The sequence below is a fragment of the Oryx dammah genome, unplaced genomic scaffold, assembly GCF_014754425.2.
Source record: "Oryx dammah isolate SB20612 unplaced genomic scaffold, SCBI_Odam_1.1 HiC_scaffold_22, whole genome shotgun sequence".
Taxonomy (NCBI): domain Eukaryota; kingdom Metazoa; phylum Chordata; class Mammalia; order Artiodactyla; family Bovidae; genus Oryx; species Oryx dammah.
In genome coordinates this window covers 12,817,790-12,833,986 of record NW_024070206.1, presented here as the reverse complement: position 1 = coordinate 12,833,986, position 16,197 = coordinate 12,817,790, and the positions used below count along the sequence as shown (strand labels likewise).

The 16,197-nt window shown below is 42.1% G+C and overlaps 1 protein-coding gene across 3 annotated transcripts in view; it reads right to left on the bottom strand.

The window, feature by feature from the left end:
- The window catches only part of DYM (dymeclin), a 388,874-nt gene extending 373,007 nt beyond the window's left edge, over positions 1-15,867 (bottom strand). Inside the window, exons 1-2 of one of the 3 annotated variants that reach the window (XM_040264508.1) lie at positions 15,597-15,823; positions 4,153-4,258 (exon numbers count right to left, since the gene is read on the bottom strand). The gene's annotated coding sequence lies outside the window, so the exon portion shown is untranslated. Of the gene's footprint in view, positions 1-4,152; positions 4,259-15,596 lie in introns of all 3 variants that reach the window. The other 2 variants (XM_040264506.1, XM_040264509.1) reach the window with 2 other exon arrangements.
- Between the last annotated feature and the right edge of the window lie 330 nt (positions 15,868-16,197).

Genomic DNA, 16,197 nt, shown 5'->3' with positions numbered 1-16,197 from the left:
AATGTAATCAGTAACTCAACATGTGTAAAACTGATACCACTCTTGCTCAAAACCAGTCTTCTCTTCCCACTACTTTAGCCTAAAGTCCCAGTTATGGAAAAACTACCTTTAAATGTCATTGTTCTGGAGTATATATGCTGTATCTCCCAAGGTAGATTATTCCTGAGAAGCATGAATCAGGCTTTACATCTTGATATCCCTAGGTAACCTAAAGCACCTGTTACAAAGACAGTACTCAAAAAAAAAAAACCTTCCTGAAATAGCCAAGGTCTCACAGCTAATAGATCTATTGGAAGATCTTCAGTATAAATGAAGAATAAAATATGCTAATTAAAACAGCAAAGTATCATTTTTACTCATTAGATTAGTAAAGGTTGAAAAACAAAACCTTAATCGCCGTGAGAAAGTAGTAAGGAAACAGGCACCCCCACCATGAATTTAAGTATTTGGCAACATCTGTCAGATTTTTAAGTATGCCAAAACGTTGGTTTTGGTAAACTCATACAAGTTGACAAGTTCTATACATCCAGAAGTTAATCATTTGGAATAGCAAGCTGTCAATAAAACCGGAATGACCATCTGGAGATTAATTACAATATAGGATAAGCATATAATGGAATACAATGCAGCCACTGAAAAGAATGAGGTAGACCTTATGCGTTAACGTGTAAAGAGATCCCAAATATGGCAAGTTATCAGTAAAAGCAAACACAAAGACACAGAACAGTTCATATAGTAAAATCCCATTATTTTAAATAAACGTGTAAATTCTTATATAGACTAGATAATTTCTGGAAGAAAACATAAGCAATGGTCCAAGACTGGTTACCTCTGAAGAATGAGACTGGAAATTTGGAGGAAAAGGAGTTTTCACATTATGTCTTCCTACACTGCTTTGACCTTTTTTTAAAACCAGAAACATGTAAAGTTAAAAAAAAAAATGGATTGTTCTTCTCTGCTGTCCTTCAGGAAGGATCTTTATATGCTTCTGGTTTGTGCTTTAAACTCTACTGAGTGACACCAGAACTAATATTTTGTCTTGACTTCTCAGTCAAAACCCAAGCATAAATCTCTACTTACTGAACATTTCAATTTGACGTCTTGCTATCATCAAAAATCTTAAAGTAGAATTTAACATTTGTCGCCTAAAACAAGTCACCCCTCCAAAAGTCACTATTCCTTGTCAATGTTATCAGGATTCTTGGCTCAAGTTATCTCACTCACATACCCAAGCGTATATTCCACACATGCTTATTAAACACTTACTATAAATGTAGGTGATGTGATGTTTACTGAAAATGAAAAAAGAAGTAAAAAAACCAGGTCCCTGCCATTAATGGACTCAAATCTTGGTGGGAGAGACAAACCTGTCAATAAATTACTAAGCACATTTGATAAGTACTACAATGGAGTTATTACAAGAAGCTACATAAATACACAGGCGCACCAGAGGCAGAGGAGCCACACAAGCAGCAGCGCTGGGAGCGCGCGGACAGATGCGCCGTGCGGTACCCACTGCCTCATCCAGTCCCCGGGAGCAAACCTGAAGGGCAGGCACAGTTCCCTCGTTTTACAGGTGAGGAAACTAAGGCACAGACAGGTTAAGTAATTTACCAAACACATGAGCAAAGGCAGGACTGGAACCTAGGCTAAGTCCAGGGTCCCTGGTCTTTAACACTTTACTAGGGTGACTCTCCAACATCACCAAGTTCTGTGGGTTCTTCTACAATACCCACAATTCTCCATGTCATCTTTTAAACAAATCTCTTGATCTTCCTGCTGCCTCCATTCGGGACCAGGCTTCTTCAATCTCACACGATTTAACGCAAGAGTACTTTGATTTCTTTGCTTCCAATCTCTCCATTTTGACTCACTGTACACTTCACTACTACATAAATCCTTAAAAAAACAGGAAATTCAGTCCAGCATTGAAATTAAGACCAAATGTTATAGTGTCTGATAGACCCTACTAAGACTGAATAATCCGTCTGAATCTCCATTTTACCATTTATCAAACCCCACTGCATCACAAGAAAATAACAATACTTCAACCCCTAAGATTTTTTTGAGGATGAAGCAATATGACGCATGCAAAACAGCACTCAGTAAAGGACCTGGCCCAGGGTAGGGTCAGCCAAGGAAAAATATTAAACCTATTTTTAATATTAGTGAAGTTACCACTTCCACCACTTCACTCACCAGCTCAAAAAGTATTCAATGATTCTTCATTACCTGAAAAGCCCAGTACTGAGATTCAAGACCTTCCATATAGTCTGAAAGCTCACATTCTAACTTTATTTCCAACCACCCTCCACACCAGTACTTCTCAAAGATATGTAAAAAAACACCAGTGGAGCATGAGACTAAAAATGCAAATGCTTATGCCTCAAAGATTCAGAATGTCAGGGTAGTGCCCAGGCATCTACATTTTCTTAAAAGTATCCACAGTGTTTCTGAAACAAGCAGTGTATGAACCTCAATTTGCAAACAGGAACCAAAACAAAGTAAGGTGGGTCTGTTCTCAACACCGAGGGTGCTCACCCACTCCTCTGCTCCAGCCTTCCAAACCCGTGTTCCCCCCTCACACCTGTCCCACAGCACCTGAAACCCTGGTCACTAAACATAACACAAGCAGACTCTTGTCCCTAGTCCAAGGGTGCTCATTAGCTTCACCACTCATTTGGAACTTAACTACCAAGTTAAACTAACTACCATAGTTAATTTTGGAGAAGAAAATAACAATCCACTCCAGTATTCTTGCCTAGAGAATTTCATGGAAAGAGGAGCCTGGTGTGCTACAGTCCATGGGGTTGCAAAGAGCTGGACTGAGCAACTACACTTTCCCTTTCCATAGTTAATTTAACTACCCCTTGGTCTGCTGTCTGACTCTTATATAATACTGCTTTTCAGTATTTTCTGATCAGTTATTTCCTCTAGTCAGCTTTACTATCATGAGTAAAAACAATACTCTGAACAAGAAATGATATGCTTAATATTTTGCATTTAATTTGTGAAATATTTGATATATGTGCATGCATGCATGCTAAGTTGCTTTACTCGTGTCCAACTCTTTGCAACCCTATGGAGTGTAGCCCACCAGGCTCTTCTGCCCATGGGATTCTCCAGGCAAAGAATACTGGAGTGGGTTGCCACGCCCTCCTCCAGGGGATCTTCCAGACCCAGAGATCAAACTCGTGTCTCTTACGTCTTCTGCACTGGCAGGCGAGTTCTTCACCTAACAAGTAAATCTCCTCTTCTATACAGACTGATCCACCAAATTCTGTCCTAACACCCTCAAAATACGCAAATAACATGCTAGGTGCACTTTGTCACAACGTAGACGGAGACTCCATAAATCACAAACTATATTCCAGAATGTATATATGAGCATATACATACACACACATTTGCACACAACAGACTTTAAGGCAAAACCTCATCCCTGAAACAAGAGTCCAGAGAAACAGTGGGCAGTAATCACTGGCCAAAAGGACATGTGAGACACCACAAGTGCCACTAGTCCAAGTAATGGAACATTCTCTTCAAGGTTACTATGTTCCAAGTGCTACACTGAGTAAGTACAGTTGGGTATTCCACTTCAGTGAAACGAGAGTAATGAAAATAAAAAGATATAAGCCTACAAGTGTAAGATCAGAGGAAGTGTGAAAGATGGAAAGGTGACAGAGAGGCAGTGACTGAACTGGCAGAGCTGAGGATGTCCCCAGCATACCCACCTGCCAAAGGAGATGCTACCAGGAAGCAAGCCAATCCACCCCACGGAACACTGGGAAGGCAACAGAACTGAGAAGGGCACCATGAAAGGCTGGGTGGGGCACGGGCTCAAGTCTGCGAGTCTCCCCCCGTCCCACCCCAGTAGAAAATCATGTGTGTGCGCTCTGCAGAAATCTGACTGGAGAGACTATGGGCTCTGAAGCCAAAGTTGGAGACAGTAACGAGGCAGAGATGAAAACAGGGGAGTGGCATTCAGGTGGGCCTGCTGCACAGCTACACAGAAGGTTTCCCAGCCTCCCAGGCAAGAGACTGGAGGGTTCTTCCTAAGAGAAGTGGAGGGGGAACCAGAGGAAAAGAGAGAGACATATGGGATTTCCCCCATTTAAAAAGCTGGCTTGCCGCCTACCACCCACCACTCACCACAATCCGCTCACACACAGAGCTTCCAATCAATGCTGGGAGTCTTGATCTTAATTAAGAATGGGCCACCAAAAATGATTCGACTTGTGAGGGGAAAGCCTCCAATCTGAAAATAAATAAACAAATAATAACAGTAACAAACCAAAGAAATTAATCATAAAACAGGTGATTCTAAGGAAAAAAATTAAAAATAATATCTTCAGGGAGATAATAAAAAATAATAAGTGCAAAGATTTACATAGCATTTACTATATCCCCAGGTCCTATTCAAAGTGCTAGACACACACTGAGTTGTTTAACCCACACCACATCCTTTGAGGCAAGTACTGTCATTCTCATTGCCTAGATCATGCGTCAGCAAATAATGACCCAAGTTCTAAATCCAGCCTTCTGCATGAAGCATGATTTTTACATTTTTAAGCAGCCAAGAGAAAAACAGTATTTTGTGACATGTGGAATCATGAAATTAAAACTTCTGTGTTGACAAATAAAGTTCGATGAGAACACAGCCACGGTCATTTGTTTGCAATTGTCTAAATCTGCTTTCGCGATACGACGACAGGGTTGAGTTGCGAGGACAAGGACTGTACCTGGTACTTTCTGCTGCTACTCAGTGCACAAATCTCGATGACACGTGTGACAATGACGGCACACTGCCACTTCAACACCCTAAATTACCAGTGGGGAGCTCTCGTATCAAAACAAGAACAAAGCAGACTCTGAGGTCATGTTTTTCCTTTTTTTGTAATTTCTGTTTTATCTTCTAGTGTTTCTTTTTGATGTGCATTCATATTTCCCCCTTTTTTTTTGGCACAGCATGTGGGGTTTGGGTTCCCTGCCCAGGGATCGAATCCATGCCCTCTGCAGTGGAAGCACAGATTCTTAACCACTGGACCACCAGGGTAGTCCCAGGATGTCACACTTTTAAGTCACAGAGGAGTGTAGTTTTTTTTTTTTTTAATCTAATTAGATGCTGAAGGGTCTTCCCTGATGGTCCAATGGCTAAGATTCCTTGCTCCCAATGTGGGGGGCCTGGGTTCAATCCCTGGGCAGAGAACTAGGATCCCACATGTCACAACTAAAGATCCTGCATGTAGCAACTAAGAGGCAGTGCAGCCAAATAGGTAGGCATATAAAATGAATAATTAGATGCTGAAGTACTACATTTATCATGTAAAAGCATCATAGCTGTGTCAGAACACAAGATGGGAAGACATTACCAACATGACCTGCCCCACCACACAGCACTCACTCCCAACTCATCAGAACAATCAGGAAAATTTGAAAATGTAAAATCATTTCACCACAAGCAAAATGTCTCCTCAAAAATAAAAAAAATGAAAATGAGGCTACAACTGAGTAAGATTCCAAATGGTTCATCTGTTAACCAAGCAAGGCAAGTCATTCACCAATCCTGAGTTAAACCATGTTTGATTACAGCAGACAAAGAAATGTGTTCAGAGAAAATAAAACATCCTTAAGACTTGTCTTTTAGTGAGAATAACTGCTCAAAGAACAGTCTGTATAGAAGAACTGCGGCCGTGAATGGTTTTCAAAATAATTGAAAAGACAGTAACTCAGTACAACCTGAAGTGAAATCTGCTAAGATGAATAACAACAGATGGTGGCAAACGTGTGTGGTAGTAAAAAAGTTCACCTGGACAAGTTTACAAACCTTGTGAAAATGCAAGGTGTTTACAAACTTTTGTTTTACTTTGGAAAATAAACACCTTTTTACAAAAACATGTTATTTATGCTAACATGTAGATTTAGTACTTCTATTTTTAAGTAAATTAAATATTTTTTAAATGAAAAGTGTTTAAAGCCTATTCATTAAATGAGCAGAATACTCTGTATAAAATATCTGAATCTATCTTGCTACTGAACCAGGAGTGCCAATAGTTAACTTCATCCACTCTCACGAACTTAACTATCAATTCCATAAAGTTTTTCTAGAAATAAAAGTTGAATATCCTGATATGTTCTACCACACAACAATACAATGGCTTAGCAACAGTACAGTTTTATTTAAATTTTTCAAGCTCAGGGTTGAGACTGAAATTGTTCTGAACAAGAAGAAACCCTTTCAACCACGGTTATTAAACACTGAATGGCTTTGGAAATTAGTTTTTGCTCCAGATTTAATAACATTTCTCAATGAATTCAATCTAAAATTAGAAGGCCAACAGCACTGATCTGTAAAATTAACTGATATTGTGTGAATCACAAGTAACAACAAGCTGTTTTACACACTTCTGATGCTGTCAGAAATCAAAATAAGACTTGAGATCTCCAATCCCACATAAGTATGCAATAGATAAATTTTTCAAAGTCAAACTATACTTCCAATAGCATTTTTCAGACCTCAATGCAGGTACAAAAGTACTTTCCACATTTCAAAAACTATTTTACTGTGCAACAAAGAGTTTCCACATATTCTCAACTGGAAGTGATCACTCCACAGTGGAATGATTTACTAAAGGGTAAATATCAGAAATGAATCTAACATAACTCTATAGATGTCTTCTAAGCGATTAACACGCTCTATTAAAACCACAGAGGGTATTTCCTGGCAGTCCAGTGGTTAAGACCTGGACTTTCACTGCCATGGACCTAGGTTCGATCCCTGGCTGGGGAACTAAGATCCCACCAGCCATGCAGTGTGGCCAGAAAGTTAATATATGTGCTCATAAACTGATGTCAGTATTTGGCAATATTTGTTGTTTAGTCTCTTAAGTTGTGTCTGATTCCTTGCAACCCCATGGACTATAGCCTGCCAGGCTCCTCTGTCCATGGAATTTCCCAAGCAAGAATACTGAAGTGGGTTGCCACTTTCTTCTCCAGGGGATCTTCCTGATCCAGGGACTGAACCTGTGGTTCCACGCCTCCTGTATTGGCAGGTGGCTTCTTTACCTGAGACAGCAGGGAAGCCATTGGCAATACTTACCTTCGCCTGGGAAATCCCATGGACAGAGGAGACTGACAGGCTACAATCTATGAGGTCACAAATGAGTTGAACGCAACTTAGTTACTAAACAACAATAACAAAAAGGTATATTCAAAGACGAAATACAGAATATCTCATTACACATCAGCATTAAATATAAACATCTGTGATAAATTCTGATGATAGGAAACAGTAACTCAGAACTCCAACTACGTAATATGGTTCCCTTCTTCCCCAAAAGAAACTTCATTCTTCTCATTAGCAAACCTCTCTGAGCAAAAAAAGCTTTCAACCATTATTAGCACTGTATTTTTAACTTCATCAATAAACACTTGTAGCAATTTTCTCTCCCTTGTTATGTGAGTATCTACATAATGTTCTTCATTTTGCCTCTGGGTCCACAAAGCCTAATATTTACAATCTGGCCCTTTAGACAGAATGTCTGCCAACTCTGGGCCTAGAAGAATAAACTGAGGCAAAGAAAAGTTAAGTGACAAGCCCAAGATCAAGATGACAGAGTGAGAAAGTGACAGATCAGGTTTCAGGCCATGGCAGTCCAGGTGCAGAAACCCATGCTCTCTACCACTGTACCACACTGTTCCCATAAACCAAGAACAAGATGTCAAGGAAATAAATAACAAGAAAAGAAACTTGACATTAAAATTTTATTTAAAAGCTCAATAGACAGAAGATAAGGTCAAGGAAACACCCATAATCAAGAACAAGAAGACAAGGGGCTTTCCTGGTGGTTGAGTGGTTAAGAATCTGCCTTTCAACACAGGGAACACAGGTTCAATCCCTGGTCAGGAAACTAAGATCCCACAGAACACAAGGAAAGTAAGCCCGCGTGCTGCAACTACTGAGCCCACGCACTGCAACTAGAGAGAAGCCTGCACACTGCAACAAAGAGCCTGCCGGCTGCAACAGAGGGTTCCGCCAACGAGATCCTATCATGCCACAACTAGGACTGGACACAGCCAAACATAAACAAAAATAAATATTTTTTTAAAAAAAGAACAAGACAAATAGAAAACAGGACACAAAAAATAGTAAGAGCCATTTAGAAGGTCTTAATAGATTAGTAACAGGAGTTCCAAACCGAAAGTATGAACAAAAGAGAAGAGCCTTCATTCAAGACATTGAAGTCAAGTTGCGAACTGCAAAGGTCTGGGGTTGTACTTTACCTGCGCACCAACAAAGACAATGAAGCCTCTGGGACAGGGATGAAAAACAACTCACTGCTCATGGCAACAGCAGTAGCCAGAGTAAGGTCTTGCGTAAGTTTCCTGGGTTCCAATCCCCACAGGTCCTTCCACACATTTGGTAACAATCAGTAATGTGCTCATAGAAACATAAAGTAAATAGAGCTGGGGGCGGGAAAACAAGGTAAACTCAGTTCAGCAGTGACATTTATGCAGTCATAACAGTGTAAACGCTAAGCGCCAATTCTTAAGTGGCCACACCAAAAGGGCTGGAAGAGGGGTAGGAGGAGGAAAAGGACCTCTTCTACCATAACAGGAGTCAAGAGCTATTACCTAAAACTGATAAATCACAATATAGCCATTTAGACATATTACTTACGAACACAGAAGTAGTTGTCTCCAGGAACCACACTAAAAAGGATAGTAGGTAAGACATGGGGGTGATGACCTTTTATAATATTATAAATTATTATAAAATATTTTATATAAAATATAAATAATATTATATATTATTATAAATTACCTAACAATCTGCAAGTGTTGCTTTAAGTATTAACTCTTAATTGGAGTCAATTAACTCTCCTAAATTGGAGAGAATGTGCTTTACTATTTCACAATTATTGATTCATATTAACAATATGTGCCAATATCAAAGAAGAGTTGCAGGGCTGATAAAACAAACTAGCAATACCTAAGCTCCATCCTACTGGTTATGGAAGCACGACTCTGTCAGTATTTTGTGAGTGCCTACCATATGGCCAGCCTAATACTAAGAGCCAAGGTTAAAACTGGGAAAGATGGATTTTATTTACAGCTGAGTATGAGATACAGACAAATCAACAAAAAATTATAATATGGCAACTATCCAATACTCAGTGAAAGCTTCCCAGAGGTCATGCCATAAAAAGCTAAGACCTGAAGGACTGGCCTGTTGGGTGCAGGGGTTCAAAGTAAAGAGAAAATCCTGTGAGTAGGCCTAGGATTAGGCAAAACAGGCAGGGTCCATTCCAGGAACTGAAAGAAGCTCAACATGGCTGGAATAGGCAGGGAAGCAAAAAAGGCCAGAAAGCAAGCTGATGCCCGAAGGGGATACTTTACTAAAGGGCATCTCTTCTACTATGCCCACTGTAACCATAATATTGCATCTATCTCTCGGTCTTATAAACTAGTGAACTCCTCCCCGGAACAGTGATGATTTCAAAATATCTATATCTATGCAGGTCAGGAAGCAACAGTTAGAACTGGACATGGAACAATAGACTGGTTCCAAATAGGACAAGGAGTACGTCAAGGCTGTATATTGTCACCCTGCTTATTTAACTTCTATGCAGAGTACATCATGAGAAACGCTGGGGTGGAGGAAGCACAAGCTGGAATAGACTGCTGGGAGAAATAACAATAACCTCAGATATGCAGATGACACCACCCTTATGGCAGAAAGTGAAGAACAACTAAACAGCCTCTTGATGAAAGGGAAAGCGGAGAGTGAAAAAGTTGACTTAAAGCTCAACATTCAGACAACTAAGATCATGGCATCTGGTCCCATCACTTCATGGGAAATAGATGGGGAAACAGTGGAAACAGTGGCCGACTTTATTTTTCTGGGCTCCAAAATCACTGCAGATGGTGATTGCAGCCATGAAATTAAAAGACACTTACTCCTTGGAAGGAAAGTTATGACCAACCTAGACAGCATACTGAAAAGCAGAGACATTATTTTGCCAACAAAGGTCCATCTAGTCAAGGCTATAGTTTTTCCAGTGGTCATGTATGGATGTGAGAGTTGGACTATAAAGAAAGCTAAATGCCAAAGAATTGATGCTTTTGAACTGTGGTGCTGGAGAAGACTCTTGAGAGTCCCTTGGACTGCAAGGAGATCCAACCAGTCCATCCTAAAGGAGATCAGTCCTGGGTGTTCATTGGTGTGACTGATGTTGAAACTGTAACTCCAATACTTTGGCCACCTGATGGGAAGAGCTGACTCATTTGAAAAGACCCTGATGCTGGGAAAGACTGAGGGCAGGAGAAGGGGACAACAGAGGATGAGATGGTTGGATGGCATCATCAACTCAATGGACATGAGTTTGGGTGGACTCCAGGAGTTGGTGATGGACAGGGAGGCCTGGCGTGCTGCGGTTCATGGGGTCACAAAGAGTTGGATACGACTGAGTGACTGAACTGAACATCTAGTCCATAACCATCTTGTGGGTATCAGATCATTTATCTGACAAGCCATAAATTACCATCTGGACACAGAAATCAAGGGCCGTACCCTAGAGATGACAGGGTGAGAAGCTGGAAAAGGGGATGGGTCACTAATGACAGTGGGCTTCCCAGGCAGCTCAGTAGTTAAGAATCTGCCTGTCAACATAGGAAATATGGGGTTCAATCCCTAGGTTGGGAAGAGAAAATGGCAACCCATTCCAGTATTCTTGCTGGGAAAATCCTATGGACAGAGAAGCCTGGTGGGCTACAGTCCGTAGGGTCACAAGGTCAGACACGACTGAGCACAGCACCCTAATGACAGTGGAGCCACTGCGTCAGCCCTGAGCTGTCTACCTCTGGACTTCTTTTACGTAAGAAACAAAGTAATGATATGTTTAAGCTAGTATTTGCATGTATAGCCAAATCAAATTTTGACTGACACAGGAGGCTCTGAAAATATTCTAAGGTGGAGGGTTGCAAGAGATATTTTGAAGGAATAATTGTCAAGATTCAGTGATTGACTCAGTCTAAAAAAGAAATTTATTATCAGTCATATTACACACCAAAAAACATTTCTGTTTTTTTTTCCCCCAATGACCTTATCGGAGAGTTACAGTCACTTTGGGGGCCTGCATTTTTCAACTGAGATATAATTCATATATAACATTACATTAGTTTCAGGTGTACAACACAACAAATACTGTATTGCAAAATCATCACCACAGTCTAGTTAACATCTACTACCATAAACAGTTAATTTTTTTCCTTGTAATGAGAAATTCAAGATGTACTCAGCAACTTTCAAAAATATAATACAGTATTATTAACTAGTCACCACACTGCACATTACATTCCTAGATGATTTATTTCATAACTGGACGTCTGCATCTTTTGATCACTTTCACCCATTTCACCCATCTCCACCCCCTGCCTGGTGTCTGAATTTTTAAAACAATGCTAAAAACTAGAGAAGACATCAAAAACTACTGACCAAACTTTCCTAAAAGAATGAAAACAAAAAGTCTGTAGCATATAAGAGCTATGTAAACTTGCTCTCAGCCCTACTAAATTACTTCGTCTAGGAACAGACCAACACAAGGATCACTTAAAACTGCAAGCAGCTTTTAAGAAGTTCATAGCATTAAGCTCAGCTAAGAATCTTACAAGGGAAAATAAGCTTAAAGATAGGCACAGATATTTAGCGATTCCCATTATACTTTTTAATAATAATAAGTAATTATTACCTATTAATATTATTATATTTTCCTTATATTTAGCTTAAGTGAAAGTGAAGTCACTCAGTCATGTCGGGCTCTTTGTGACCCCATGGACTGTAGCCTATCAGGCTCCTCCGTCCGTGGGATTTTCCAGGCAAGAGTGCTGAAGTGGATTGCCATTTCCTTCTCCAGGGCATCTTCCCGACCCACGAACAGAACCCGGGTCTCCTGCATTGCAGGCAGATGCTTTACCATCTGAGCCACCAGGGAAGCCTCTAGTGGTAAGCTAAAACACACCACCATCGGAGAGACAGGACCTTCATGCTCAGAGGCAGTTAAGACCCTGAGAGCTAAGCTGCAAAGTGGAATCCCCTCAAGAAACAGAATGCCAAAGTACAGGACCTCTTGAAATCTCCACTGAGAAGTTTCAGCATCTTCTTCACAGCCTGGGAAAGGAAAAGCAGCAAAGGCCATCTTGCTCCTCTGCTTTTCAGGCCCACAACCATGCAGCTGAGTCACATTAAGGAAAATCCTGGAAGGGAATTCGAGCCCAACTCTCACAGTAGTTTGTTCTTCCTTAAAATTTTATCTCCCTCTGTCTTCCTATTGAACTGGAGGTGCCTCCATCACCCACCAGGACAGACAGCACCTGGTCTCTCACTCCAGGCAGGGAACCATCACTGCCCCAGTGTCCTGTGAGCATTATAGGTACACTCTGATTACGAGCATGCAATACTGAAAAAACATGAATGTGAAAAAGACCGAAAGACAGAAAGACTATTACACTTTTTTTAAAAGGTGTCACTCTACAAATGTCACAGACATTTCCTACATTATCCGTTTACCGTCACTAAAGGGAAAATGAAACAGTCCTCTCTAGCACTAACCCCATTATCTTACGAAGTGAAAGATGACACACTGCATTTGTAACAGGCAACAAAATCACTTAACAAAGTATCCCCGAACATAAGATGTCCACATCCTAATCTGTGGAACCTGTGATTCTGGTGTTTTACATAACAAAAGGGACTTTGCAGGAATCATTAAGTTAAGGACTTTGAGTTGGGAGAAATTACTCTGAAATACCCAGGTGTACCTGATCTAATCACATAGATCCTTAAAAATGGAGAATCTTTCCCAGCTGTGGTCAGATCAACTGTGTAACAGAATAATGCAACGCAGCTGGTTTTGAAGATGAAGAGGGTCACAAAGGAATGTGGTTGGGAGAGACAAGGAAACAGATTCTCCCCTAGAAACTTCCCAAAAGGAAGACAGGCTTGACCAACTAACTTTAGCCTGGTGAGACCCACTGTGGACTTCTAAAACACAGAACTTCCAAAGAATAAGTTTGGGGACTTCCCAGGCAGTCCACTGGCTGGGACTCTTGTACTCCCAATGCAGGGTGCCGGGATCCCAGCCCTGGAGAGGGAACTAGATCCCATGTGCCACAACTAAGAGTTCACATGCCACCACTAAAGATCACCCATGGCGCAACGAAGATGCAAGGTCCTGCATGCCACAACTAAGACCCGGCACAGCCAAATAAATAATTTCAAAAAGAATTAAGTTTGTATTGTTTTAAGCCACTAAATTTGTGATTTGTTACAGTAATCATAGAAAACTAACATACACACATTAAACAACTTCTAACAATATGTGAAATCATCTAGAGGAAACAAGCATGACCAAACTCCCCAAATCCTGAAAGCATTCTCAGAGATAAGTTATTTGTGTGTTTTGTGGTGTAGTTCACTTCTATCTTTCTCATGCTCTCACAAAACTCCATCCACAAAAAAGCCAGCCAAGTGACAATTCTTAAAACTTTCTATAGAAGGATGAACCATACCAACCAAGAAAACAGAAGCATCAGGAGAGCAGGATTGACTGGAAAAATCTGGAAACAATACTGTAGTTTTCAGAAAGTCAAACATCAAAATGTTTGCACTCCTTATTCAGTATCAGACAGATGCCACATTTTAAAAAATAAGTCCTTCTAAATATAAAAGATTATTTGGGGTATATGCTAATCATAATGTGGGTATATTAAAAAGAATGACTCAATCTTCTAGAGATATATACTCAAATATTTACAAAATGGAGGGGGACTAGGAACTGACAGCCATAAATGAAATTAAATTAGCCCAAGTTACTGTTAGAGCTGGGCAATGGGTACATGGGGGTATATCATATTAGCCCAGGTTGAACTTTTCCAAATTAAAAAGTACAAAGTCCCTGACCTATTTATCATCATAATATGGATTTCTTACGACATTTAATAGGTGAATAGTTTAAAACTCCTTCCTGTTACATTTGTTGTTGTTTAGTCACTAAGTAGTGTCTGACTCTTTTACGGCCCCATGGATTGTGGCCCACCAGACTCCTCTGTCAATGGGATTCTCCAGGCAAGAATGGTGACCCAGTGGTCACCATTTTCTTCTCCAGGGAATCGAACCCGAGTTTCACCTGCATTTCCTGCTTGGCAGGTGGATTCTTTACCACAGAGCCACCTGGAAACCCTCCTATAACATCTGCCCCACCTCAACTTTCTGCCACTTAATCCACGTGCATCAATTACTATTTTATTCCCACTCATTTTGCCTTATTTACTAATCTAATGAGTTTCAGGAAGTCACCTATCAGCTAAAAGACTGATTCTTCATTTGCAGAATGGGAAGAGTTATATCTGCTCAGTCTATCTGAGTTGCAGAGAGAATTATCTAAGATAAACAACACAAAGCAGGAAAACCATTCAGAAATCTACATTGGTAAATTTCAAGCTCAGCGGCAACCATTCACCTATTCCCATAGATCCTCTTCCTTCCCACCTCCAGTTTCCCTCTTGAGACCTCAATTGATCCAACCAAAGCCAGGGTCCCTCTGAAAGGGTGTTCTAAACACACACACAGTCAGGGTCCCTCTGAAAGGGTGTTCTAAACACACACACACACAGTCAGGGTCCCTCTGAAAGGGTGTTCTAAAAATACACACACACACTTTCTTCTGGGGTCCCTCTTCCACAGTCGACACACATTACGTTTTCATCTCTTTCAGCACACTTTCTCTCTACACATATCTCCCTCCAACCTTCCCCTCTTCTAAGGATTCTACTCAATCTCCCCCTTAGCAAGTCTATCCTGTCCACTCCTCTGCTGGCCTTATTACAATCAACCCAGTACTTCTCTGTATTTTAGTACTTTCATCCTTTCAACTCTGTTAACCCAGTACTGTTCACCAACACTCGACGAGCTAACTTCCCACCCTCTCACCTTTCAGTTAAAACATAATCACTAGTTGCCAGGGAGTGGGGGAGTGGAAAATAAGGAGTGACTTCTAATGGGTACAGGTTTCTCTTTTGGGTGACAAAAATGTTCTGAAATTAAGATAGCTGCACAACCCCGTGACTATGATTTTTAAAATAGTTTTAAAAAAAGAAAACACTGAGTTATCCTTTGATAATACTCTTAAAGGGTGAATTTTATGGTATGTAAATTACATCTCAATAAAAATTTGCCCCCCCCGCCCCCCCAAAATATCAATATTATTGCTCGGCGCTCATCACACGCCCACCGGTCACCTCAATCCCACCTCCCGCATCACCGACTTGCTCTTCGGTGGCCCACACCGACTGAGGCCCGCCCCCACCCACTCGCTTGGCTAACACACCCCCTCACTTCTCGGCGCCGAGCGCCCCTGAACCCTGGATGCGGGGGGCGGCTCTCGCGGCCCAAGCACAGCGCCTGCACGGCTGGGGGACTCTTTTGCCCAGCCCCGACCGGGGGAGGGGAGGCTGCTCCCAAAGCCGCTCTGACGAGGGGCTGGCGGCCCCGCCCGGCTTCCAGGGTCGCGCGGCCGGGGGGCGGCGCCACGGCCCACCTGCCTCAGCCGGCGGGGAGACCCGCTTTCAGCGCACGGACAGACGGTTGGGTAGCAGCGGGGACACGACGAGCCTCGGTCACCGCCGCAGCCGGGGTGGCGCACGCCGCCTCAAGCCTCCATGTTTCCCACGTCTCCACGGCTCCGGCTCCTCGGCTCGGCTCCGGCCCGGGAAGCGTCAAGGCGGAGGCCCGGAGGCGGGGACTGAAGAGAGAAGCAAGCGGGGAACGCCGCTGGGGGCCGAACGGCCCAACGCGCGCCAGCTGGCGGTCACGTGGCGTGCGGCGCGCGGGCTTCTGGGAAACGTAGTCCTGAGCGGGGGGCGTTAGGCGTTTCTCCGCCCGCCTGCGCCTCCAGGGTAACGGCAAAGCCACGTGGCAAAACCGAGACGCTGCTTGACTTTCTCACCCTAGTGCTGACGTCCTGGCTTACCCCGCAGCGTTTGTGCTGGGAACTTACGTTTATTAAAGGCCCCTGTTCATTCCAACCCAACAGTCACCTCAGATTCAAGCAGTTCCTTGGAGGACTCTGAAGAATTTGGGAAATAGGGAAATAGTGTTCGATGGAGCTCGGGTAGCAGGGACAGCCTGCCATCCTGTCA